The 27,438-nt window shown below is 38.6% G+C and overlaps 1 pseudogene; it reads right to left on the reverse strand.

Annotated features, from left to right (window-relative positions):
• Positions 1–4,266: 4,266 nt before the first annotated feature.
• Positions 4,267–26,121, reverse strand: LOC142433465 (translin pseudogene; annotated as a pseudogene).
• Positions 26,122–27,438: the final 1,317 nt, after the last annotated feature.

The raw sequence follows: 27,438 nt of genomic DNA on the forward strand, positions 1-27,438 counted from the left end.
ATCCTCATTTTCCCTGTGGTATAAAATTGCACCCATACCCCTTTCTCCATTACTAATATTACCAATACCTTATTTTCCCCCTTCAGGAAACTGAAAATATCCTGTAAGGATGAAAATGGATCAAAATGAACAAAAATTAAAATGTGGTTCTAAAAAACCAGACAGGGTCTCAGTTGATCAACTGTTCAAATAAATAACAGTTTATGACCTTGTTTGGGATAGGGACTAGAAATCCCAATCAAGAGGTTCAATTATGTTGGTATACAATAGCTATATCAAGAGTTGACAGGATGGTATGAAGGGCTGTGGGGTGGGGTAGGGAATGACAGTCACAGGAAGAGAAGGAAGGTACTAAGCATGGCCAATCAAGTAGCACATGAATCAAAATATGCTGCTTCTATTATAGACAGTGCTGATCCAATGGTCATACAAACCCATTTGTGATATAATTCAAATATTCACATGAACAATGTATAAAATGAACTTTTGACCAACTAAAATGTAAAAGGAGAATATGGGGACTGGGATAATATGACCTCCAGGTAACAACCAAGGGAAGATCGCCTCAGCAACTACCTGAGATCCCACCAAGAGGGAAGTCCTGTACTCCACGGAAGCTTAAAAAAAAAGCCCTGAAAGATAAGTACACCAAAGTTTCTTAAAATAAAAACAAAACTTAGAAGGTAAGTACACCAAAATTTCATTAAGTTGGAGATCAGCAATGCCTGCTAACTGTGACTGACACCTCTTGCCTCTTTACCAAGGGCTCACGCCATTTCTGTGCACTCCCCCTCCCCTGCCCCTAATCCAACCCACCCATGCAAACTTCTTAACTAACAGGTCTCTAGAGGTCCTGGATGGGCACGTGGGGGACATGTCCACACACAACACAGCCAAAGAGCAAGACTCCCCACCTAAATGGCAGTGTTGTTTGTTTTTTTATTTTCCCCCTTTGGCTTTTGAATTTTTTAATCTATATTTTATTTTTTTATTTTTCCTAGTTCCCTCATACTTCCTCTTCCTGTGTGACCTTGCTCCTGCTGGGAATACACATGCCTCTCAGGCAATAAACAGGCAGACCTCAGATCCAAGCACACTCACCCAAACCAGGATTCTTTTTTCTTTAAGCATGCAGACTCACCTACTTCCAAGCTGACAGAGCAACAGAACTCCAGGAACCACACCCAAGCTAATTTTTGTTTTCCGTCTCTTCTTGGCACATTCACACTTTCTCATTCTTTTTTCTCCTTTTCTGTTTCTTTCTTCTTTTGTCTACTTCCCCTTTTCTCTTATGCCTTTTCTCTCTTTTCTTCTTCAAGTATACTTCATACACATATATATTAGGGGATGCCCCCCCAAAAAAAACCAGGGAAAAGTTCCACTTTTCACTCACACAGAGTACATACTCTAGAAGAGATGAGAGCGTCCTCCTCAACACATTAACAAACACTGAGCTCCTCCTGTTCGTTTTTCTCATGCCACAGTGCTATAAAACTAGAAATCGACAATCGCTGAAACAGAAACAGACAACACACTGGAGACTGAAAAACATACTACTTAAAAATGACAGGGTATTAGATCAGGTAGGGAATGAAACAAAGACATTTCTTGAAACACATGCTAAGGATAACAAAACTACCAAAAACCTTGGGACATAGCAAAAAGCAGTTATGAGAGGATAATTTATAGCAATCAATGTACACATGAAGAAAGATAAGAAATACCAAATCAGCATGTTAGCACAACACAGTCAACAATTAAGACAAGGACAACAACATACAAGAGGGTAACCCACCCCCTCCCCCCACGCCACCCCCTCCCCCCACAAATCCGAAAAGCTCCGCTGGGCAGAGCTTTTGTAGTATGTATTTTTCCTGCTAGGTGAGCATCAAGCAACTCGCTCTGAGATACTGCACCCAGTGGTGTCACCTGGGAAGGTTCTCTTGGGTCACAGTGAATTTTTTCCTAATAGCCTCAAACCTCATTTTTGTTTTTGTTTTTTTGTTAAGGCTGATTTAAGAGAACAGCGTGCAGCTGTGAAATTTTGTTTCCTGCTTGGGAAAAATGCCGCAGAAATTGTTGTGATGTTGAACACAGCTTACAAGGACAGCGCTATGGGAAAAATGCAAGTGTATGAGTGGTTTTCTTGTTTCAAAAAGGTAAAATGTCGATAAATGACAACCCTCATTCTGGACATCCATCAACTTCCCAAATGAAAATGTCAACAAAATTCATGCACTTAATGGGAGAAAGATGGAACTATCTACTCCTGTAAAAAATTACAGTCTTGGAAACTCATAGGGGCAGTTCTACCATGCCCTATAGGGTCACTATAAGTGAGCTACTGTATGGCAGAAGTGATATATATATTATATATAATTCATATCATATTATTATATATAATTATTATACTATATAATATGTGGGGGCAAAGATAAAAATATGTTATATAATATTATATTGTACAGTGATTATGTTTATTTACTATATTTAATATTATATATTAAATTATATTGTATCATATATAATATATTATATAATTATATATATCCTCTTCTTCAGGTCTGATTATTTGCTTACACTTTTCTCCTGCCTCACCCACTGTCTCTTTCAAATCTCTCCTTTTCCTTGGGAAATATATTTCCACTGTACCTATTAATTTTCATTCACTGCCATCAAACTCTGAGTCATAGAGAACCTATAGGACAAGGTTATGAGGCATGAAAGGGTAACACTTCTAAATGTTTCATATTATTCTGGAAAGAAAAGCATCTTCCTTTTAGTGAATTCAAAATGACTGTGGATTAAGTCATCATCGTAATTCAAGTGAGCAGCAAGTTACCTGTTAAATATTCTTAGCAGTATTTGAAAACGGTAGGAGGCCATGAGGAATTAAATGACTGGTCCCAAACCGTAAATATTTATGTTGAGATAGCAATCAACAATCTTAATTTATTACTCTTAGAAGAAAAAAACACACAAATTAAGCTGAATTCTAAAGTTTAGCAGTTATATTTTTCTTTCCTTCCAAACAAACATGGCATTTGTCTCAAAGAATGCACTAGTCAGGGCATTGATAATTAATGCAAGTGCATGGCTTTATGCTCTCAGATCAAAACATTTACCTAGCTGCTAAAAGACAGGAGGGGGCGTTTCCCTAGTTTAGGAATAGAAGGGGTTTGAAAAAGTTTGTGGAAAAAATTCCACTTGCCTTTAATTCCATTTTTCCTTGAACTTTGTGAAGTCCCTCCATTGATCCATGAAGTTTGAATAAAATGTATGTGAAAATGATTTTTAAGATTACCAGAAGTTTGCTACAATAGAATGTTAAGGCAACACCAGAAAGCAGGAGTGCTTTAAAATATTAAACCCTACTCTCCACCGCGTAATATGTTCCTTAAAACAGAGCCAATAACAAGACCTTTCCAAATCGTGCAGTATAAGAACATCCTGATAATCTGTTGAGCCTGCCTTTGCAGTTGACATCTCTTAGAGCTTGATGGCAGTGAGAGAGAACCCAAGGGCTGAACCTCCTTTGTAAGAAATTTAACATCAGATTTACTTACAAAACGTAACACAAGCAAGGAAGAATATATAATAACGTATTCATTGTCTTTAATTGTCTTTATTTTTCCTTTTTAATGATGTGTATACTCTATCCGGAGTATGGATGGCTAACTTGATATATACCAAAAACCAAACCAACTCATTGCTTTCAATTCAATGGTGACTCATAATGGGCACCCCACCCCCACCCCACCAGGGTTTTTGAGACTGTAACTGTTTGCATGAGAAGAAAGCCCAGTCTTTCTCCTAAACTTCAGACCAGGAGGATCTAAGCCCAACCACACCACCAAGGCTCAAAGGTCACATCTGGAAGGATCACAAATAAGACAATAAACATAACAATATACCAAGATTGCATTGGTACCAATACACAAGAAAAGAATTTTACCAAGAGACTAACATTTACATTTCTTGATGGAACTGAAATACATTGACATACAAAGAAAATTCACTGACACAACAAAGACAATTCTGGCCTTGATTTTTTTATGCCCCCAACTAGGTTTTATTTCTGATAAACTACACAACTATGGAATGACATCCCTGTATTAGCTACCAATGAAATGGTTTTGAAAAAAAGACAGAAAGAAAATAAGGGTCAGTGTTGAGCAATTTGGCACCTTATCTACTCTAAGAGTCACTGTGCCTACTCTGACTGGCAATTGCTGAGGTAAACAAGGCCAGCAACATGGAGAGTGCTTATTTGTCTACATAAGAAGCTGCCGTTTCTTTATCGAAACCATAGATGAAAAAATCATTGATCACTTCTACTTTCTTCACATCATGCTTTAAGCCATCACAGCACTTCCTTCAGGTTGAGAAGGGGGAAACAACAATCCAACTCAATGATGAAGGCTGAGATGTGAAAGGGCTGGGAACAGTACAGTCACACTGTTCCCTGCCAACTTTGACAGTTCACCATCAAGAATTAGAACTCCTGAGAGATAAATTTCAACATCCAGATGAAATCCTTTCTCCTTATCTGGCTCAACGCCAATAATTTTTGTAACTGTTTCTGTGTCGCTAGTGTTTCTGATTCCAAATGCATAGCAACTGCTGCTAAGAAGATAAAACACTGCAACACAAACCCCCAGGTGCTATGAAATCGGTAGTACTGTTCAGCAAGCAACGTGATTTTCAAAAATGTGAAATTTGTTTTTACTCTACCAAAATCTTCTTAAGTGTTCAAGTGCTTCTTTGCAATGCTCTGAAACTCAGCACCCTAATAGGCCCCTTGACGTCGAGTTAAAAGCTCATGAGTTGTTTGCTCTAAACTCTGTACAAAGTTTAGTGTTTCCTCTTACATGTCTTGCTTGGCAGCCAGGACACCTTGCAGCTCCACAAAGATCTCCTTCATAAACACGGCGCCAGTGGCACAACAGTCAGCTAATGCAGGCAAGGCAGTTAGGGAAGACTATGCAGGGCGCAAGACACACATTTAATCCCAGCATCTGTGGTCCTCACCTCATCCACCAGGCCCTACACCACAGCCCATAAGTATAGTTTTAAATAACTGAAGCTTTGTCATGTACAAGAGGAATTACAGATTGAGCTTTGTTGCTACAAATGTACGCTTGAAGGAAATATGTTTTAGGGCTACAGAAACAGACTATAGACATTTATCATGTACTTATAGCTGCCATGTACTATACTGGACACCTGTCCAAATTTTATCATTTAAATGCAGAAGAATTTTCTAACAATTAAAATTGCTTAACGATGAAATAAAATACCTCACAAAGGAATCAGCTCTTTTCAGCAGAAGTGTTGGTGGTAAGGATACTTCTCTGAGTCAGGGAGGACCAGAAAAATCAGAATTCCCCATTTCAATGCTGATATCATATGGGATGTGCCAGTTGGGTAATAAAATTAGCCCTTCTTTAGGAAACAAACCCAAGCACATATAAAAGACACTATGAAAAAAGTCACTTTATTACTTTGCTGCTCTACTCTCTAGTAGCAGATTCTAACCAACATGCTGAAGACTCAAGATGATCTCAAAGGAGTTTCAAACCCACCTTAAATATTTATTTTTTCATATATCAGTCAATATAATAGTTCGATCATATCGAGAAGAATTATGTAATCATCACCGCAATCAATTTCAGAACATTTTCTTTTTTCTTGTACTCATCGTGAGCTCATTTCCCCCAACCTCTCCTGCCATGCCCCTAGGTAATTATTAATCCAGTTATTGTCTCAATAGAATTATCTATCTTGGATTTTATATACAGAAAACCATACAAAACAAAAACAGGAAACAAATAAACAAAAATGACAAAAGAGAGAAAAACCTCTATTGAAAAGAAAGCAGAAAATATTAAAAACAAACAATTTTAAAATGGATCAAAAGGGAGATTAAATTATAAGGTGTTACATTTTATCCTAACTATATCTTCCATAATTCACTTTACAGTGTTCTCTGTCTGACATAGCAAGGCTGTTTACATCCCTGGACTATGGTGAAAGGGGAGTTGCCAGAGGCTTAATCCATGTGTGGACCCTGCAAGTATATTTTGGGGCTTCCAGTGTCATTCATAGCCTTCTGCAAATCAGGTGTTCACAATTTAAGCTCTGATATTGTTCCCTCCTCTGGATTTGGATTTTATTATTTATAATCTTTGGATCACTCAGGCTGGTGTGCTTCTTTTATGTGGACTTAATTGACACCTCATTTAGATTGCTACTTAGTTGAGGTAGTTAGTTTATTGTGCCAACCTGGCCGATAAACACATGTGGGGTTAATTGAAGGACGGAGTGATACATGGCTCCTGATGAGCCTCGCCTTTCTGGTTCTTGGATCTCTTGCTTTCTGATGGTCGGACCAGGGTGCAGCTGCCTTAGCCAGTTCCCTGCTTCAGCTGACAAGGCTCATTTCCTTAAGACATCCCCTAGAAGAAACCGCATGGACCTACCCGGATGCAGCCCCGGGTGCTGGAGCAGCCATGTGGAGATCCCTGCCAGCACTGAGATGCTTACATGCTCACTGATTTGGCTCTCCTCCTGCAGTCTGTGTCATTGTGTGTTTTGTGAGATAGAGGAGGACTTTTTGGATTGGTGTCGGACATATGGGCTAATGTTGGACTGTGGGCTTGGGCAGCACTGGTTTGGGATGTTTTCTTGATGCTCACTTAACCTTTATATAAAACTCTCTCTTATACATGAGTTTCTGTGGATTTCTTTCTCTAAGGTACCCAGACTCACACAATAATTTACAACAGCCTTGATCATAAGGATATTCTTTCTGAAAGCTGAGCACTGTCAGGTTTCTTCATCACACTTTGCTATCGCCCCCATATTTTCAGTGGTCTCTTTATGTGGGTTTTATCAAATATGGCCATGTCTTAAGAATTTATTGTTCTTAGATTAGGACTATGATTAAGTGGGACCACCAAATCCATTCATACATCTATGCAAAACCACTTTTTAGCAATGGCAGTTTTGTGAAACATATTTCCCAAAATGAAATTTTTAAAGGGTGTATTTTTTATTGGCATATATAGTCTCTCATTTTTAAAAGCATTACTTATTACTTTATAATCACATACAGCCCATATACCTTATTTCTCCACCTCAAGGACATTTTCAAGGTTATATTGTACATAGTCTCTTCATAGCTCTTAAAAGTTAGCCATGCTAACCTATTAATAATAGTAATAACCTAAAAATTATTTGAGTACATATAAGTAAGATACTTTCTGAACATATATATTTGTTTTACTATGTTGTAGGTAATTACTTAATATGAACCATATAGCCATAGTCTTCCACTTTGTGATGTATTACAAATTCTAGATATTTGTGACCCATAGAGACCCTGTTGCACAACAAAATGAAATGCCGCCCAGTCCTAAGCCATCCTCACAATTGTTCCCATGCTTGAAAAATTTGTTGTAGCCATTGTGTCAATCCATCTCACTGAATATTGTCCTCTTTTGTTTTGTTTTTGCTGCCCCTTTACTTTACCAAGCATGATGTTCCTCTCCAGGGATTGGTAACTCCTGACATGTCTAAAGTACTTGTGGTTATCATCTCCATCTGGAGTGTTAGCTATTATGCCAAAGTATTTCCATAAAGTGGATGATACTGCCCACAAGGGGGTACTGGAGTGATCCAGGAGGGCTTCAAAAGCAGATGCCTATACTGTATCCTGGATTATGGATTATAGTAGAAATGTTTTTCATTGCCAGTGGGACACTGAGTAACTTTTCTGAAAAGGGGGCAGTAGGCCTAATAAGTTTGGGGATCTATGTATTATGCTAATGAAGAAAGGTAAAGCTATCTTAAGTTCCCTTTTTACTACAGAGTGAGTAAAGTCACTATCCATATTTTCCTTGGGGGTGTGGTGTGCACATTAACCCTCGTTTTTTGTATGTGTGATAAAGCAAAACTAGCTCCTTAGTTAAAGCTGTTCTCTTAATAGGCAAACCATCAGGTTCCAGTTTAATGGAGAAAAGCAGGAAGCTGGTGTCATAGAACTTGCTGAGACCAGATCTGGCCCACCTGAAGTGCACAGAAGTGATTGGAGTGTCTTCTACCTAACCTTTTGACTTCAACAGGCAAAAAGCACACCTCAATCAAAGCCCTTCCCAACTGCATGTGTGGAAGACTGGCACTGAGTCACCTGGTGACAAATACCAATTAAATGCCAGTTACCACCCTAAAAGACCAGTGGCCCAATACTTGACTAAGCAAGTGAGTTCTTCTTTCACTTTTTGACATTTTTGTCTCTGTGGGTACAGTAAGAAACTTTGGCAAAGTTCACTTTCTTGTTCTGGATCCGGCACTGGACTTGCTTGCCTCTTTTGGATCTCTGGTTCTTGAAATGGAAGCTGGAAATCTGTTGCCTGATCTGATTCACCAACTGCTTGTAGCCTTGTGAGTCACCAGACTGATTTGGTATGCACAATGAAAATCTTCCAGATGAACGTTTGAACAATGGAATTAAAACTAGTCAACCTCCACAGCCACATGAGCCAGTCCCTTAATGGTTTGTGAGCTCCATGTTATGTTGCAGTAAACTGATGAACCCTGGAATGTGAAGGAGAGGACTGGCTGTTGATAATTAGAGATGATGCAGTCAGTGGTATATCATTTTGGAAAAGTCAGACATTTGGGATATTTTTAACCCCTACTCATTCAGATCAGATCCTTCTTTTTTAAAGCATTTTTTAAAAAATCATGTTATTGGGGGTTCTTACAGCTCTTATAACAATCCACATATCCATGGTGTCGTGCGTATTTGTATATATGTTGATATCATCCTTTTCACAATATTTTCTTTCTACTTGAGCCCTTGGTAGGTGATCCTTCTAAAAAACATTATTTTTTCAGTTGGGATTCTCTTCCCCTTTGTGAAGTTAGAGGAGGTCAGATGCTGCCTCCATGCCCATTTTCACACTTACTCATCTCCTCAAATAACTCGTTAGTCAATTAAATTTTTAGGCAACTCAGGCTTGATCGACTCCTTCACCCTCCTATAACTGAATTAATCGCTTCTAAGGCTGAATTTTCCTATGACCTATAATCACAGATACAAATCATGCCTGGTCTGGACTGCTTATTTACTAATTTTCTTCTGCATTTGGATATACAAAATATCCTCCTGCTGAATAATATTCAAAGGTTATGATTCTCCTCTACACATTTTCTCCTGTGGTCAAAAACCATGCCCTGACTTATGTAAAAAGTAAATAATAATTTTCTTTTAACAAAATAATTTATTGAGAAGTAATGAACATAATGAGCCACCCAATTATGATAAGCAAACCAAGTTCAAGCAACCTGACAAAGAAGTCAGGTGCTTACTACTAGGCCTGTGTCCTCAAAATACAGTAGACTAGAAGCATGTTAATAATTGTTATAGTTTTTTGTTGCTATCATGACAAACATCATGAACTTGATGGTTTTAAACAACTGAAATTTATAGTCAAGAGGCCAGAGGTCCAAAATCAAGGTGTTGGCAGAGCCACACTGCTAAAGGCTTTAGGCAATAATCTGTTCCTTTCTACATAAATATTAAAAGATTCCATGCTCATGAGCTGGAAAAAATATTGTACAAATATCAATACTATCCAGAATGATCTATGGATATAAAGAAATGCTGATCAGAATGACAATATTCTTTACAGAAAAGGAAAAACAAATAACCGACTTTATATGGAAACAAAATAGGTCCCAAGTATGCAAAGCAGTGTTGAAGAAGAAGAGCAAAGTAGGAGGCCTCCCACTTCCTGATGTCAAAACATACTACACAGTGACAGTAATTCAAACAGCTTAGTACTAGTCCAGTGAAAGGCACATCAACAATAGAATAGAATTGAGAACCCCAAAGTAAATAAATCCCTCTATGAACATTTGCTTTCCACAAGAGTGCTAAGTCCATTCAATGGAGGGGATGTGGTGTGTGGAGAGACAGTCTCTTTATTCAATAGTATTAACAAAACTGAACATTCATTCACAGAAAAATTAAATAGGACTCACACCTCACATGATACACAAAAATTAACTCAAAATGGATCAAAGACCTATAAGTTAAACCTAAAACTATAGTTTCTGGAAGATAATATAGGGACAAAGCTATGAAAATATTTTTTTCTCAGAAATAGGTTCCCAAACACAAATACAAATGCACAGGCAACAGGAGACAGATTAGATGAATGGAACTTTCTTGAAATCAATTACTATCCTCACCAAAAGACTTCATCAATAGATTAAAAAGACAACCCACAGATTGGGAAAAATCTTTAGGAATGGCATACGTGATAAGGGTCTAGCTAACAAATGATCAAGGGATATTAACAGATACTTCACCAATGAGGACATCTAAGCAGACAGCAAGCACATGTAAATATACTCATGATCAGTAGCCATTATGAAGATGCAAATTAAAAAATATATAATGAGGTACCATCTCATATCTACAAAAGTAGCACTGATAAAACACACACACAAAAATAAATAATAAGTGGAAAGATTGTGACAATCTACTGGTAGCAGAATTGTAAAATTGTATAGGAACTGTGGGAAATGGTATGTTGTTTCCTCAAAAAGTTAAAAATAGAAATATCTTAGATCCACTCATCTCACTCCTATATATATATTGGAGATCTAATAACAGTGACATGAATACACATATGCACACCTATGTTCATTGTAGCATTTCTCACAATAGCAAAAAGATGGAAATAACCTGTGTCCATCAACATATAAATGAATAATGAAAATGCAGTATATACTTGTAATGTAAGACAACACAGCTATAAAGATTAAAGTAGAATTATGAACAGCATAATATTAATGTACAGCATGATGCTGAGTAAATTAGGCTAATTAAAAAAGGGAAAATCTGTTTGATGCATACTCTCATGCAGAGATCACTGAAATGTGGGCGCTACAGCAAAGTGTGGTGAAGAAACTAGATGGTGTCTGGGTATCAGAAAGAATACTGTGGGGAATGGGTCTCAAAGTTTATTTTCAAGCAAGCAGTCATTTTGCTTAGTTGATACCTTCTGTCAACTAAGTCCACATGAAAGAAGCACACCAGCCTGTGCGATTCAAGGATTGTAAATAATATAATCCAAATCTACAGGAGGGAATGGCATCAGAGTTTAAATTATAAACACCTGATTGGCAGAAGGTTATAAATGACAGAGGAAGCTCAAAATTCATTTGCAGTGTACACACATGGATTAAGTCTCCAGTCTCAGAGACCTATTGGGGATCACTGTGAGTCAGCATTAACTCAATGGCAATGAGTTTGGGTTTTGTCCAATTAAATTTCTTTTACACTTAAATATTTTCTGCTTTTTAAATTGAGGATTTCAATTTGTTTTACTTTGCTGTTCTTGTTACTTTTGTTGATTTGGTTTTTTAATATTTTCTGTGTATGGAAATCTAGGATAGGTCAATCCATAGAGACAGTAATTGGATTAATGGTTCCTTGGGGGTATGGTATGAGAGGTGGGGGTAAAGTAGTGAGCTAATGAGTACAGGAATGAAGAAAATATTTTTTAAATGATTATGAGAGGAGGAAGGAAGATGGCTATCAAATAACAAGCACAGGAAGGTCTCTGAAGAAACCACCAAAGAAAAACCACTGGGAGGGATGTCGTGCCCTTCCTGGCAGCCAGAATCTCAACATAGAGACAAGTAGACACAAATTTCTTAAAGTGAAAGAGCAGCAATGCCTGCCTGCAGATTCGACACAAACCATGGGAGCCCTGCTTCCCAGCGGGATTTTCCCAGTCCCTGATCTAGCACAACACCACGGGAAGAAAGTTCTGTGTGGGCAGTTTGGGAAGACTTAAACAGCAAACACACATGACCTTTTGCACAAGCTGGAGGAGCTCCACTGCAACCCAGTCCCTGGTGCAGCAGCCAACTAAGGCATGGGAGGTTTAGAACTCAAGTCTTTTTAGTGTTGGCATAGACTGGGATCAATAGTCAATTTAGTTTGTTATTCTCCTCCACCCACCCTCCCCCACCCCTATATTGATCTCCAATAACCCCCTTCTGCCCCACTGCAGCATACTTATTATCATAACAACACAGGCAGAGGGCAAAAGGAAAGGGGAAAGGAGAGGGGTCTATCTCTTCCCCAGTTAAGCTCAGAACAAACTTGAGAGAATTAACCAATCTAGAGGGCGTGAAGCCCAACACTTTACCTTCAGATGGTCCATGCACCCAAACCATCCTTTGGATGGTGGGTGCCCCTGGGCAGGCACCCTGGGCATACAGGCACTCCTGTGAACTTCCTCCTCAGCATTTCCACATAAGACACTCAGCAAGCTTATGTGTGAGACAAGGGCCCTAAGCTTGAGAACTCATAGGGTCCTCCTGGCTGAAGTGCAGGATAGGCTAAAAAATATTACAGTTGTCTCAAGCGCTCAGTCCCTGGTCAGTACCCCAATAGATTACCCTGGGGCCCCTAGAGCAACAGTCTGCTCTCTGAAAAGGCTCTTGCTTTCCCCTCCACCCTAAATCATCCACATTTAGGTGGAATTACAGCCCCCACTCCCCAGTCCCTGCTTGATGGCCTTCATCATTTTAAAAAAGTGAACCCTGACCTGATCCCTCTGACCTGATCCACCTGAGGTTTATACCTTTAAAACAATTAACCTAAATCTAAAATAATACAGGTCTTTCATCTCTGTCAGACATGAAAACCCTAGCCTATAACTCAACCCCACCCTGCCATCCTAAAATAGCACAAGAATAAAACAACCTAGACCACATTCTGCCTATAATTACTCAAAAGTCCTGATCTCCTCCAGGGCAAGGTTGAGACCCCACTTCTTTTTTCTTTTTTGAAAATCATTTTATTGGGGGCTCATACAACCCTTATCACAATCCATACATTCATCAATTTATAAAGCACATTTGTACCTTCGTTACCCTCATTATTCTCAAAACATTTGCTCTCCCCGTAAGCCCCTGATATCAGTTCCTCATTTATCTCCCTCCCTTCTCACTCTCCCCTCCTTCATGAACCCTTGCTAATTAAAAGCTTATTATTTTGTCATATCTTGCACTGTTCGATATCTCCCTTCACTCACTTTTCTGTTGTCAGTCCCCCAAGGAGGAGGTTATATGTAAATTCCTGTAATCGGTTCCCCCTTTCTACCCCACCCTCCCCCCACTTGTTTACCTTCAAGCCTTTAAGACCCCAGACGCTATATCTTTCAGCCTCCACTCAAGTATTCCCTCAATGCAAGAACACTTTGTTCTATTAAACTGGCATTCTATGATGCTCACCTTCCTGACACAATCGCTGAAGACAAATGGGTGCATATGCAAATGTGGTTAAGAAAGTTGATGGTGCCCGACTATCAAAAGATATAGCTTCTAGGGTCTTAAAGACTTGAAGGTAAACAAGCGGCAGTCTAGCTCAGAAGCAACAAAACCCACATTGAAGTAGCACACCAGCCTGCATGATTACGAGATGCTGAGTGGATCAGTTATCAGGCATCAAAGAACAAAAAATCTTATCATTGTGTGCTCACCTCCCTGATACAATCGCTGAAGACAAATGGGTGCATAAGCAAATGTGGTGAAGAAAGCTAATAGTGCCCGGCTATTAAAAAATATAGCACCTGGGGTCAGTTACCATCTTATTTAGACCACATTAGATCACCTCAGGCAGTTCAAAGCTACAGCACAAATTCTGAGACATATCTTCTTCCACCTCCTCCTTCCAGACCATTCCCAAAAAAGCTGCACAGCCCTGATACTCCCTCATAACTTCTCTGAAATCCCTCTCTCTTTTAAAGAGTGAGCACCATCCCATTCACATCCACTCAGTACAAGACCACCAAGAAAAACTTCTCCATATGCTGCCATTCCACTCAACCCTCTCATCTCCAGGACACCAAGAGCATAAACATATTACAGTCACCCTGAATCACTGACCAGGAGGAATTACACTCCCACACACAATGAATATAACTGCTCAACTGGTCCTTGGTCATTGTGCTACAAGCACAGGTCCAGAATTCAGACAACCCCCCTACCCAATTTTCAGGAAAAACAACTCCCCTTTGCCCACATCAGTGACAAAGCTCTTGGTCAAAATTTAGAGCCCAAGCATTAGAGCCGATACATTAATAGCCCTTCAGCTTCTTACTTTAGTATTATTTCTTCTACTTTTATTTTAATCTGCTCATCTATTATTCTTCTCCTCTTTTAATTTTAATTCTTAAATTTAATTTCTTAGCTTTTAAAATCTTTATTTTTGAAATTGAGGAAATAACTAGGTGGAAAAAGGCATTTATAGAGGTCTAAATACAGGCATGTAAACTGTAAATATATTTATATATGAAGATGGGGAAATAGATGTATGTTCATATATTCATAGATTTGACATTGGGCTTCTACTCAAGTACTCCCTCAATGCAAGAACACTTTGTTCTATTAAACTGACATTCCACGATGCTCACCTTCCTGACATGGTCACTTAAGACAAAGTAGGGGCATAAGCAAATATGATGAAGAAAGCTGATGGTGCCCAGCTATCAAAAGATATATCATCTGGGGTATTAAAGGCTTGAAGATAAACAAGCGGCCATCTAGCTGAGAAGCAACCAAGCCCACATGGAAGAAGCACACCAGTCTGTGTGATCACGAGGTGTCGATGGGATGAGGTATCAAGCATCAAGACAAAAAACAATCACAGCATTGTGAATGATGGGGAGTGCGGAGTGGGGACCCAGGGCCCATCGGTGGGCAACTGGACATCCCCTTTCAGAAGGGCTGCAGGGAGGAGATGAGCCAGTCAGGGTGTAGTGTAGCAACAATGAAACATCCAACTTTCCTTTAATTCTTTAATGTTTCCTTGCGCCCCCCACCTCCCCAGTTATCATGATCCCAATTCTACCTCACAAATCCAACTAGACCAGAGGATGTACACTGGTGCACAAAAGAAAAAATAGTGTATGATCCCACTACTATAAGAAAAAACACCAAATAAATACATTTTAGAGACCAATTTCCAAACAAAGGGGTGGAAAACCTGCCTTTCATTCATGAACTATATATATCACCTTCCTTTTATGTGCATCTTAGAAAACACCTCAAAAAAGGAGCGCTCACATCAGCTGGGTCACTTCTTCAAGAAGGGGGAAAAGAGAGATCATCCACTTGATGCCATACAACATTGAGATAAGGTCACATCAAACCAATAGACATTCCAAAGGAGTGGGAAAGGAACCAAGATCAGAGGAGGAGAGCATCTAGAGTTCAGAGGAGGCATTCACACCTGTGTTGGTAGGTAAATGAGAAGGAGCAACTTTAAATTGGGAAGGAACGCTCAAAAATAATTATAGAGGACCCAAGGGGAGAATAAGCCTGGTACTGTGTTCCCGGTTGGACACCTTCAAACTAGTTTCTACCAAGCCCTCCGTGAACCATGCAATGTGCTATGTACTATGATGACATTAGACTCTGTCCTTTCGAAGAACATGGCATCCCTCATAGGCCACACAAGAAGCACTAAGCGGAAACCCCACTGAATGAACTGGAGCCTACCTCAAAATTACCTATAACTCTTGGACTTGGTGGCAAAATCCCCTGACATTAGAAGAAACAAATGATGGCCACCCCAAGGTGGTGAAATTATTGGTCATTGGACCTTGGTTGGAATCCCTGGCTTTGTGGGTGTCCAATGAAATGTGGTCCAGACCACCATTTATTTATTATCATTTCTTTTTTTAAAAATCATTTTATTGGGGCTCATACAACTCTTATCACAACCCATACATATACATCAATTGAGTAAAGTACCCTTATACATTCGTTGCCCTTTCTCAAAATTCACCTTCGGCTTGGGTTCCTGGAATTAACTCATTTTCCTTTTTCCCTCCCCGTTCCCCCCTCCCTCATGAACCCTTAATAATTTATAAATTATTATTTTATCTTATCTTACACTGTTTGGCATCTCCCTTCACACACTTTCCTGTTGCCCATCCCCCAGAGAGGAGGTTATATGTAGATCCCCAAGATCAGTTCCCCCTTTCTACCCCCTTCCCTCCCAGTATCGCCACTCTCACTGTTGGTCCTGAGGGGTTCACCTGTCCTAGATTGCCTGTGTTTCCAGATCCCAACTGTACCGCTGTACATCCTCTGGTCTAACCAGGTTTGCAAGGTAGATCATGATAGATGGAGGGGAGGAAGCGTTTAAGAACTAGAGGAAGGTTGTGAGTTTCATTATTGCATTTCTTTATTATGATATGTATTGATCCAATAAGCAAGGTTCTGCCCTTGTAAATGAATGTTACTGGAAATTTTCCCCTACCACCATCCCCCATGGTTAATGTAAGTAGAGCTCAATCAGTTCCGAATTCAATCTGTACAAATCAACAACTCATGAATTTCAGTTCAGAGCTGGGCTATACTTGCATAACCTCATTTTCTCAATAGTATGTTAAATTCTATGCCATTGGAAAAAATAATGACATTATCAATAGAATTACCTTAAGTCAACATGGAACAAGCACACCAGCCTGTGTGATCTAAAGATGACAAATAACAAAATTCAAATACAATGGAGGAGAGGGTATCTGAGCTTAAATTGTGAACACCCAATTTGTAAATGGTTATGGATGACAGTGGGAGCCCAACTCCATCTGCAAGTTCCCTATATGGATTAAGCCCATGGTAGATCCCCTCTGACCACAGACAAGGGACAAGAATAACCTTCCCTTCAGACAGAGATTACTGTAAACTTTGTTATAGCAGATGAGACTGTGGTATATAATACAATACCTAGTCATTTGATCTCTCTCTTAACCCACTCTGGTTGTATTCTAGCTTTAAATATTTCTTGCTTTTTTTCTTGACAGAGGTTCTTTCCTTCTGGTTTATTTTAATATTGCTGTTCATTTTCCTTTTTAAAAATATATATATTTATAGCTTGGGTTTGGGGGGTATATTTCCCAGTTTATGAAGCACAGAAGGGGCAGATGTATAGAGACAATAATTGATATAATGATTTATGAGGGAAATGTCAGGGGGAGGTTTAAGGGAATTGGGGAGCAAATAATGAATATAGGAGGGGGGAGAATTCACTAAAACAGATTGTGGTGCTGTATATACAACTCTTTTCAAATAAGACTGAACTATTAAAGTGTGTATGTGAATTATATCTTAATTAATAATTATTTTAAAATAAAACTGACCATGGTGATGATTGTACACCTCTTCTTGATATGATTGGACTATTAAATTGTATGCTATGTGAATTATATACCAATAAAACTGTTTGGGGGAGGGAAAATAATATATGCTTATAAAAATAAAAGTAGGTATACATAAAGAAATCAACATTCTTTGGTTGCTACATGTTGTATACATGTTGCTTGTAGGTGCTATCAAGTTGGTTATAATTCATAGTCATCCTATGTATAACAAAACAAAGCACTACATGGTCCTGTACCATCCTCACAATTGCTTTTATATTTGAGCCCATTGTAGAAGCCACTGTATTGATCCATTTACTTTGATGGTCTTCTTCTTTTTCATTATCTTTCTACTTTGCCAAGCATGATATCCTTTTCCAGGGATGGAGCCCTCCTAATAACATGACCAAAGTATATGAAAAAAAGTCTTGAGATCCTCGTTTCTAAGGAGTATTCTGGCTGAACCTCTTCAAGACAGATTTGTTTGTTCTTTTGGCAGTTTGTGGTACTTCCAATATTCTTTGCCCCATAACTCAAATGCATCGATTCTTCTTCTGTTTTCCTTATTCAGTGTCCAACTTTCACACGCATATAAGACAACCGAAATTACTATGGCTTGTGTCAGATGCATCTTAGTGTTCAAAGTGACATACTTGCTCTTCATTATTTTAAAGAAACCCTGTGCAGCAGATTTCTCCAATGCATTTCATCATATGAGCTTTTTAATTGCTACCTCCATGAGCATTGATTATGGATACACAAGATGAAATCTTTACAACGTCAATCTTTTCTACATTTACTTATTAGTCCAGTTGTGAGGATTTTTTTCCTTTATATTGTCAAGTCTTTCTCTTTTTGCTGCCCTTCTTTACCAAGCATGATGTTTTTTTCAGGGACTGGTCTTGTCTGATAACATGTCCAAAGCACATGAAACAAAGCATACATAGACTATGGATATACATGTTTTTGTGTGCTGCACATATGGAATAAAGTACACAGAGGCACCAGTCACAGCTATTTCTCAAACATGATCAGTAATTTGAATAATTGGTTTACTGGGCTTGAAGGTTCAGGACCATAGTCTCTTATGATAACTCGATTAATTGGGACAATGTGAAACCTAAACTTGTTCTACACCCTTTTTTGAACAGTTACATCTATCTTAAGCAGCTATCTTAAGATACTACTATTGGTCTCTTCTTGCTTGTAGCAGAAGAGAAAGAAAGAAAACAAAGACTCAAAGAAGAAACTAATAACCTACATAAACCAGTCTCATATATTCTGAAACCAGAAGAACTAGATATGGTCTGACTACTACTACTGATCTTCCTGACCAGGAATACAATAGTTGGCCCTGAATTGAATGAAAGATAATTGAAGAACAGTATCCCAATTATTTTTCTAAAGGTCAGACTTATTAGAAGGATCCCCAAGACTATCACCTTAAGATACCCTTTAAACTCTGAACTGAAACCATTCTTAGAGGTCACCTTCCAGCTAAAAATGATTAGTTTAAAAAGTGAAACAAAATCACCTTTAAGTACTGTGTTAGTCTGGGTAGACTACAGAAATGAATTTTTGGACACTCTCATATGTATATAAAAGAGTTTTATATATAAGAGCAGTTGAATATTGAGAAACGATCCCAGCCAGGTCCAAATCAAGTCCATAAACCCGATATTAGCCCGTATGTCCTATACCAATCTATAAAATCCTCTTCAAACTCACAAAACGCATGCAATGACACCGAATGCAAGAAGATCACAGGCCAGTAAGTGCAAAGTCTTGTGGATCCAGTGACAGTAGAAGCATATCACCACTGGCAGGGGTATCCACATGGTTCCTTCAGCTCCCAGGGCATGGGGTCTATCAGTGTAGTGTCATGTGTCTTGTCAGTAGGGTTTCTCTCAGGGAGTGAGTCAAGAGAGAGTCTCCCACCTCCAAGGAGAAAATCCAGGATTTTCTAGAATTCTCAGAAGGTCATGCCCACAAAGAGGCCTCATTGACTATGACCTGATTGACAGACTAGAGTCCACCCCTTCACTCTTAATCCTCTCAAGTCCAAAATTGACACCAGATTATGTAAGTGCCACAAGTATGATGCTCCTTTAAAAATGTCATCTGTATGGGACCAAATGGTCAATGTTTACCATAAAGCAAATATGAGAAGGTGAGGGTAGAGTATGGAAACTTGATTAACACAATGGAAATAATGCGAATGTTGACACAATGTGGAAAACGTAACCAAAATCACTGACATCATAGATAAAGAAATTGTTACATTGGAATCTAATTGTATGGGTTAACTTTTACTAAGAACATAATAAAATATTTAAAGAAAGAAAGACTGTTCCTTGCTTCCTCCAGCTTCTTATACCTATTGGCACTCTTCGGATTGTGCTCACATATCTCTCTGCTCTGCCTTCATGTTGCCTTCTTCTCTTTTTGTCTTCATGGTTATCTGCCTTTTGCCTCTCTTTTATAAGGGCCCCTGGGGCAGTTATATTTTATTACATTAGCTTTTGAACCTGTGTAAAAGTGTACAGATGGAGTCCAACCTGTCAATCAGGCGGTAACCTAATGATGCCTCCTTAGGAGTGTGGCCTTTTTATGAGACTCCAGCACCTTTTTTCTCTCTGGCTGTTTGCCTTCCTCCTCACTAGGATTTTGTGTTTACCTTCAGGGTCAGCCCCATGTGGGCTGTGAACACCAGGAGCTCATAGAACCTGCCATATTCCCACTAACCTTGGATCCATGAGACTCTGCACCCACTGGTCTGTGATCTCGCTGCTTCCCACTTCACCTTTCTGTCATTGGCCTATAGCCACATAAGCTTGAAGAGGGCTCCAGCTAGCCTGAGACCCATGTACTTGAGTTGGACTATCCTTAAATGACTTCCTGATATAAATTTACTTCTTGACATAAAGTTATTTCCAATACATATATGAGTGTCACTGGCTAGAAAACCAAGCCTAGCACAACATCTGTGATGGCATTTAGGTCCTACCCAGATAACTAAGATTGATATCTTCATTTGGAAGTCTTTAAGTTACTTATACTTTAAAGAATTTTTTCCCAAACAAGATAATATTCACAGATTTCATGGATTAGGACATGGAAACATTATTTAGTTGGCTTCCATTCAGTCCACTATAGTCTACCCTTTAAAAAACTCATAAACATAGAAACCAAACTTGACTAATGGTTACCATGGGTGAAGGAGGAAGAGTTTTTGTTAAGGGGACATTGAGTTTTACATTTATAGTAGTTGAACAATTTGGAAAAGGATATCAGTAATGGTTGTAAAACACAAAGAATATGATCAATGGCACTGAATTACACATGTAGAAGTTGTTAAATTGGACAATGTATTGTTGTGTATATTTTTGCCACAACTAAAAAAATCACTTTTAACAAGTTGATTCTGACACATTGTCCACCCTTAGACCCCTAAGATTGATGTCAGCCGTACATGCAAAATACACTTATTTTATTCCAACACCCTCGAATGCCTCAACTGAAAAATCTTATCTAAATATCACCAGTTCCAAAGTCCCAAATTTCATCATCAAAATCAAGTGTGCCTGAGATACATCTAAGATACAACCATTGATCTCTACTTGTTTGGAGCAGAAGAGAAAAAGAAGTTACCAACCTGGGGTAAAATTTCTCTATCTGTGGATCTGTGAATCTAAAACACAAATAACCTGCTTCCAAAATATAATGGTAGGACTGCCATAGTACATCAGTAATAGATGTTCCCAATCCAAAAGGAAAACAAATTGAAGGGAGCAATTTCAAAATCCAGCATTGCATATTCCATTAGATTTCAAGGCCTGGGAATAATCGACTGTGTCTCAAAGCTCTGTTTTATAGGTCTAGGGCTCTGCCATCAACATTCAAGGTGTCTCTTCAGGCCACAGTAGCTCAGTCAGCCCCTCCCTGTTTTTGCACCCACTCTGCCAGCCTCTGCACTCAGCCTTTACCTTTGCACCCCTGTTTCTGTGACCATGAATCTGCCCTAGACTTCATTCTTGCATTTTCCTGAATGGTACCATATGTCAGTAGTTGAGTATACATACCTATCTTCACACTTTATGTTTATAGAATTTTGCAGGTCTAACAACAATCTTTTGGCTTTCCCCACTGCCTCTATTCCCTTTACTCCATGCTGGCAATGTTTCTGTTAATACAATATTCTCCATCTTGCAAGTCTCTCAATATATGTCATAGGTATCCACAACAATGGATATGTGGGTCCTCCACAGATATCTCTTGGATACCCTATCTCTATCATTGGCTTCTGCTGAGATTGCTGAGTGGATCTGTGAGTTCTATACCTATCTCTTTGGCAAACGGTTATCTAGCCACACCCGTACCTGTTTTTCTACAGCATTCTTTTCTAATAATGAATCCTCTAAATTTATCATCCTTTGTAATCTGGATAGGCTGAGAATTTCAAAATTATCAAGAGCTGATTTCATCTGTTCTGCTTAAAACACCTTAAATATATTTATCTCCTCACTTGCATTTTAGTATAAGCAACAAGGAGAAACCAGGTGTGATGTGTCTTGCTCATTTTTCTTAGCCAGATAAGCTAACAAGTGTGAAGTTTATGGGGAAAACTGTAATCTGTCATGACCATGTGGTGAGACCAATAAAGACATAGAGACTCTGAAGAGCTTCCTAGGTGACTGTGCACAGGACAAGGTAGTGTGTTCCTCTGTGAGATATTGAAGCTCCTCATTGTGACTCCTCCCAGACCTCATCCTCTGCATCTCTTTATTTGGATCTCATTTGGTTGGAGTGAATCTGAAGTAAATATGTTATACTCTCCATGGATTCTGTGAGTCACTCTAGCAAATTAACAAACCCACAAGGCAGTGAGAGCTAGCAGCAGCTGAACTGTGCCTATTTGGCAGTCTGAAATAAGGTGTTCTTCTAAGTAAGCTATGTTTGGGTATCTAGGGCTGAAAGATGGTATCTGACCAGCATGTGAGTTTGGATTCAGCTCTGGGTGACTAGAGCTGAAAAAGAGAGACAATGCCATGTGAGCTACTGGCAATGAGGGTATACAATCAGGAAAGTGATGACTGGATTAATTTCCACACTCTGAGCATTAGATTTATACTGATTTTTATCATGCAATTAGCAATTAAGGTGGGGTTTAGTTATGTGTATATAAATTCTGTTTTCTACACAACGATAGGATAGAACAGAGTCATATTTTGGCCACTATATAATAATTGCCTTTCCTCCATTTTTCAATAACATATTCCTCATGCCTTCTGAGTCTTGAGCAGAAGTGCCTTTAATGCTCAAATTCACATGAATATCTGCGTATGACTACATGCATGATATTCTGCAAGACAACGGATTCTTTCTTTACTGAGAAAATCTCTTTCTCTTAATCCCTCACTGTCTAACTCATTAACATCCATATTTCTACCAACAGTGTGTTCCGGACCATCTAGGATTTTTCTATCATGCCTGTCAAAATTCTACCAGCCTCTATCCATTAATCAAGTCCAATGTCATTTCTACTTTTTTAGTTCATTGAGGTTTCCCTATTGTGATGGTTAGAAATTATGTCAACTAGACAGTCCTAGGTAAGGGTAGAGGCGGAGCCCAACCTATCAATTGAGTCAAATGCAGCCTGATGGCACCTCCTTGGGTGTGATATTTTGTATATGAGACAGAGGCTGAGCAGAGTACCCTTTGCCTTCAGCTGGAGCTGAATATTCCATCTAGTTCCTTATCTGCATCATCTGCCAATCTTGGGAGCCATCGGCAGACGTGGATTCGTTCATTCCAGCTTCATTCAGTCATCATTTATTGATTGAGTTTCATTCAGCCATCGGCAGATGGTGGATTCATTCAGCTGACTTCATATTACCTTTCCATCTGAGAGCCTGTGCCACCTGCTGTCTCTGCTTCTTCATCCTACTTCCTTTTCATTAGTTTCCATGAGTCAGGAGAAGCCTGACTAGGATAGGACTGGATTTCTCTATTGCTATAACTATGTAAGTCATTTTTTTAATAAAAATCTGCTTCTACATACAACACATTATAAGCATCACTGGTTTTTATTCTCTAGAAAACACATTTTGTCCAGGAGTGGTTCCAGAGAAACAAAGTCATAAAGATGAGTTTTCTAAATTGGTTCTGCTATAATTATCCTAAAGGCTCTGAGAACTCTACAGTTAAGTCTGTCACTACTAGTAAAGAGGGCACCATTAATCAATGGCATGAAGTGGCAAAGCTAATACCCAAAATAGCACTACCCAAAATAGCACTATCGATAAATGAAGTGTTGGTGAGAAATGAAGTTCTGGGTGATCATGTGGTTGACATCTTTCTACAATTTGGTCAAGATGAGAAATATAGGTAAGCTGGATGGTTGGTTCTTCTTGAAATAGATAAACTAATAGGAAACAAATGAACTGAGCACTTCAGAAGCTTGTGCCATGGAAGAAAATCTTCCTTATCTCTACCTGTAAGAGAACCGATATCACTAAAAAACAAACCCAGACTCTTATCATATGAGTAGCTGGATCACAATGCCATCTTAATTCTCAATCAAGAAAGGTGTCTGATATTAAAGTGAGAACACTGATTGGAAAGAAATGGGACCCTGAAACTTAGGGTGGGTACCCATGGGATAATAATCCAGAAGATGGAGGCACTGAGTTCTGAGATTCCATTGATGCACTCCAGCCATCAGCAGCACCCCTTCCATCTGAAGATATTAATCCACTCTCAGTTAAACCATTATTCCACCCCCACCCCTACCCCACCCCACACACTCTCATAGTTGGGAGATTAGCCCAACTATGCCACCTGGGTCTGTATCTGGAGCACTGCCTGAAGTAGAGGCCTTACAATGCAATGCTCAGGTTCCCAAGAAATACCCTCCCTACTAATTATTACCTCAAGACCTATAACTAGAGTTAAGTCTCAGTGAATCTCAAAAGGTGAACTCCAAATAGTGACCCAAGAAGAAGTGCGCTATACCCCTAAAGAACTGCTAATTTTCTAATATTTACATACAGAAACCTGGAGTATATGTGCTGGAATAGTTATTAAGTGTGTGGGAGAATAGTGCAAAGAACATAAACTTGAATCCATCGGAGTTTATTTATATGGACCCACGAAGTACAGATTCTTTATTAAAAGTTTCAACTAGAGAGGTTAGAAGAGGGTATAATAGTTTATGTGGTTGGTTTACTGAAGCATGGGTTTTGAGATGGTCTACTATTAAGTCAAGTTCAAGTACCAAACCTATCTTGATATACCACAGAACAAGGCATCCAAAGGCTTAGAGGAATTGGCATATTTAGAGTGGATTTATCAAGATAGACCCATAGACCCACAAAGAGAGTGCCCTAAGGGCACACCTTTTACTAAAACAATAAAAGACAAATTTGTGAAGGGAGTCTCCACATTTCTGAAGACTTCTGTAATTGATATTTCATATCAGCCAGGCTTGACAGTGTTCACTGCCCTTAATGACTTAAGCCACTTGCCTTCCCATTGGAGGATGGTGCCAATTAGGCCCCATGGGGGTAGGGCCAAGTGGCAGCACTCAATCAACAGAGACAAAGTGGATATGGCTACCGTAATGGAAAGTATAGTTAAAGTACTGATCAGAATAGCCTGACTCATACGGACTAATGGCATTGACTACTTAGGCATGTGGTACCTAGGAGTGAAATGATGAGACACCTACTAATATTTAATAAATAATTATTATATTTACAAGCAAGAAATTCTAGATCAGGTGAATAATAGTCTAACTTGAATCAGCAGAATAGAGTCATGAGCCCTCAATCAATTTGCAGACTTGAAGTAGTTTACAGACCCACAACTCCTTGAATTAAGGGGAGACTGAGTCCCTTTGAGGAAGGACTCCACTACACTACCAGAGTTTTGTACAGTTAGTTTTTCTCTAATCGTCCCAAAGATTGGGAAAGGCCCAATCTTCCCAAAGGCCGATTGATCTTTGGCCTTTCACATGGGTCAAGAGACAGTTCTGTGAACAGAACAAAGGAATACTGCATGGTTCAAAATCAGGAAAGATGTGCATCAGGGTTGTATCCTCTCACCATTCTTATTCAATCTGTATGCTGAATAAATAATCAGAGAAGCCAGCTTATATAAAGAATAAAGTGGCATCAAGCTTAGAGGAAGGCTTATTACCAACCTGAGACATGCAGATTACAAACTCTTGCTGAAAGTGAGGAGGACTTGAAGCCCTTGCTGATGAAGATCCAGGATTGCAGCTTTCAATGTGTATCACAACACAATGCAAAGAGAAACAAAATCCTCACAACTGGACCACTAGTTTACCTCATGATAAATGGAGAAAAGATTGAAGTTGTCGAGAATTTTGTCTTGCTTGGATCCACAGTCAAGTTCATGGATGCAACAGATCAAAAGATGCCTTGCACTGGGTAAATATGCTGCACACTACCACTTTTTTGAATATTAAAATCCCATTTTTATCATAAGAAATACTCCGTTTTGCTTTAATTAATCTTGGTTGGTAGAAAATATAATGATTTTGCAATGTGGACTTGTATTCAAATTTCGATAACCAATATTACAAAGGATACTTTGCCAAGTGTGTGCATCACAAATATGTTTCTTCCTCAGGTGAATTACAAACACTTAACATTGTACGTACTGCCATAACAAACTGCAGTTGGTCATAGGATAGAGCTCTCCCCCAAAAGTGAGAAAATAGCATTCCTGACCTCCTCATTTATTATTACCATTTCCAGAGTCTCAAATACATGGTTTAGTTTCTTGTGCTAGACAAATATAAGCCTAAACCTACCTCGTGCTTGAAAATATCTGAATAAATCCTGAAATACTTCATGTTTGTAAAAGCATAACACGCATTTCTTTAAGAAGACTGACAGTTAGGGTCTGTATGCCAAACTATTTACCCGAGGAAACACGATTTTCAACTCAGCTATGACATTTAAAAATTATAAGCTTTTCTCTGCACTATGAAGGAAAAAGAAGTAAAGAAACTTCCACAATTTCAAGGTTCTGACATAAATTGGATTTTGGATTTTTTAAAAAATAATTTTATTGGGGGCTCTTACATCTCTTATCACAATCCATACATTCATCCAGTGTGTCAAGCACATTTGCACATATGCTGCCATCATCATTTTCAAAACATTCTCTTCCCACTTGAGTCCCTAATATCAGCTCCCCCTTTCTTCCCCCTTGGAATTTGTATTTTAACACCACTTAAAAATGTCCTCCTTTGAAAGCTAGGTCTAGTAAGCTTGCTGTATTTAAATATATACAATAAATACTATGTTACAATAAAACATGCTTTGCCACCAGGAATATTCATATGTTCCACAGGAATATTAAATGGAACATCCACTTAAATGTAACATTTCAGAAGTGAAAACGGAACAATTCAAGGACTGTTTTGTTTTAGGAGGGGAAAGCACAGTGTAACTATAGGCTTCCTGTTTGTTTTTAAGCAATTTTTAAAAGTCTTTTCTTTAAAACTAATTTTATCTAAGACAGATATTTGCACTACCTGCTTATAAGAGCCATATTGGTAAGGAGGCACACATTACTAGTTTACCTGATATATAGGACCCCATTGTGAAGGACAGTAAGCAAGTCTAGAGACAACTTTAATTTGAGAAAGATGGAGACACAAAACTACTGCACGATGCCCTCAAATGACAAGTTATTCTTTTTGGGGGGTGGGGGTGGAGAATGGAAGTCTTAGACCTAACATCAGTCATAGTAAGCATTTCATTAAAAACTTGGGTAAAATATCAAAGAAGCACTTCTAGTATTTTATATACAGTTTGAATTCTATAGTGAGAGCAAGTTAATGTTTTCCAAACACAATTGAGTTTCAAGTTACTAAAATGTATCCATTCTTAATAGCATTCTTTAATCTGTAAACAAAGGAGAGTAAATATTTAGAAGAAAACAAAGATCAACATTTAAAAGTTCAGGAGAAAGAAAAATAATATCTCAAAACATTGCCTATCAATGTGCACCCTGGAGGCTATTCCTCCTTAGACAATAAATGAATATACATATATTCAAATATTGACATTTTATACTCAAATATAACCTTTACTTTTCCAGTATTTAATTTGTTTATATATTTTAAGTTAATAAGGAAAAATGTTAATTTGTTAAAATAAAC

Source organism: Tenrec ecaudatus, chromosome X, assembly GCF_050624435.1.
Source record: "Tenrec ecaudatus isolate mTenEca1 chromosome X, mTenEca1.hap1, whole genome shotgun sequence".
In the NCBI taxonomy this organism is placed as follows: domain Eukaryota; kingdom Metazoa; phylum Chordata; class Mammalia; order Afrosoricida; family Tenrecidae; genus Tenrec; species Tenrec ecaudatus.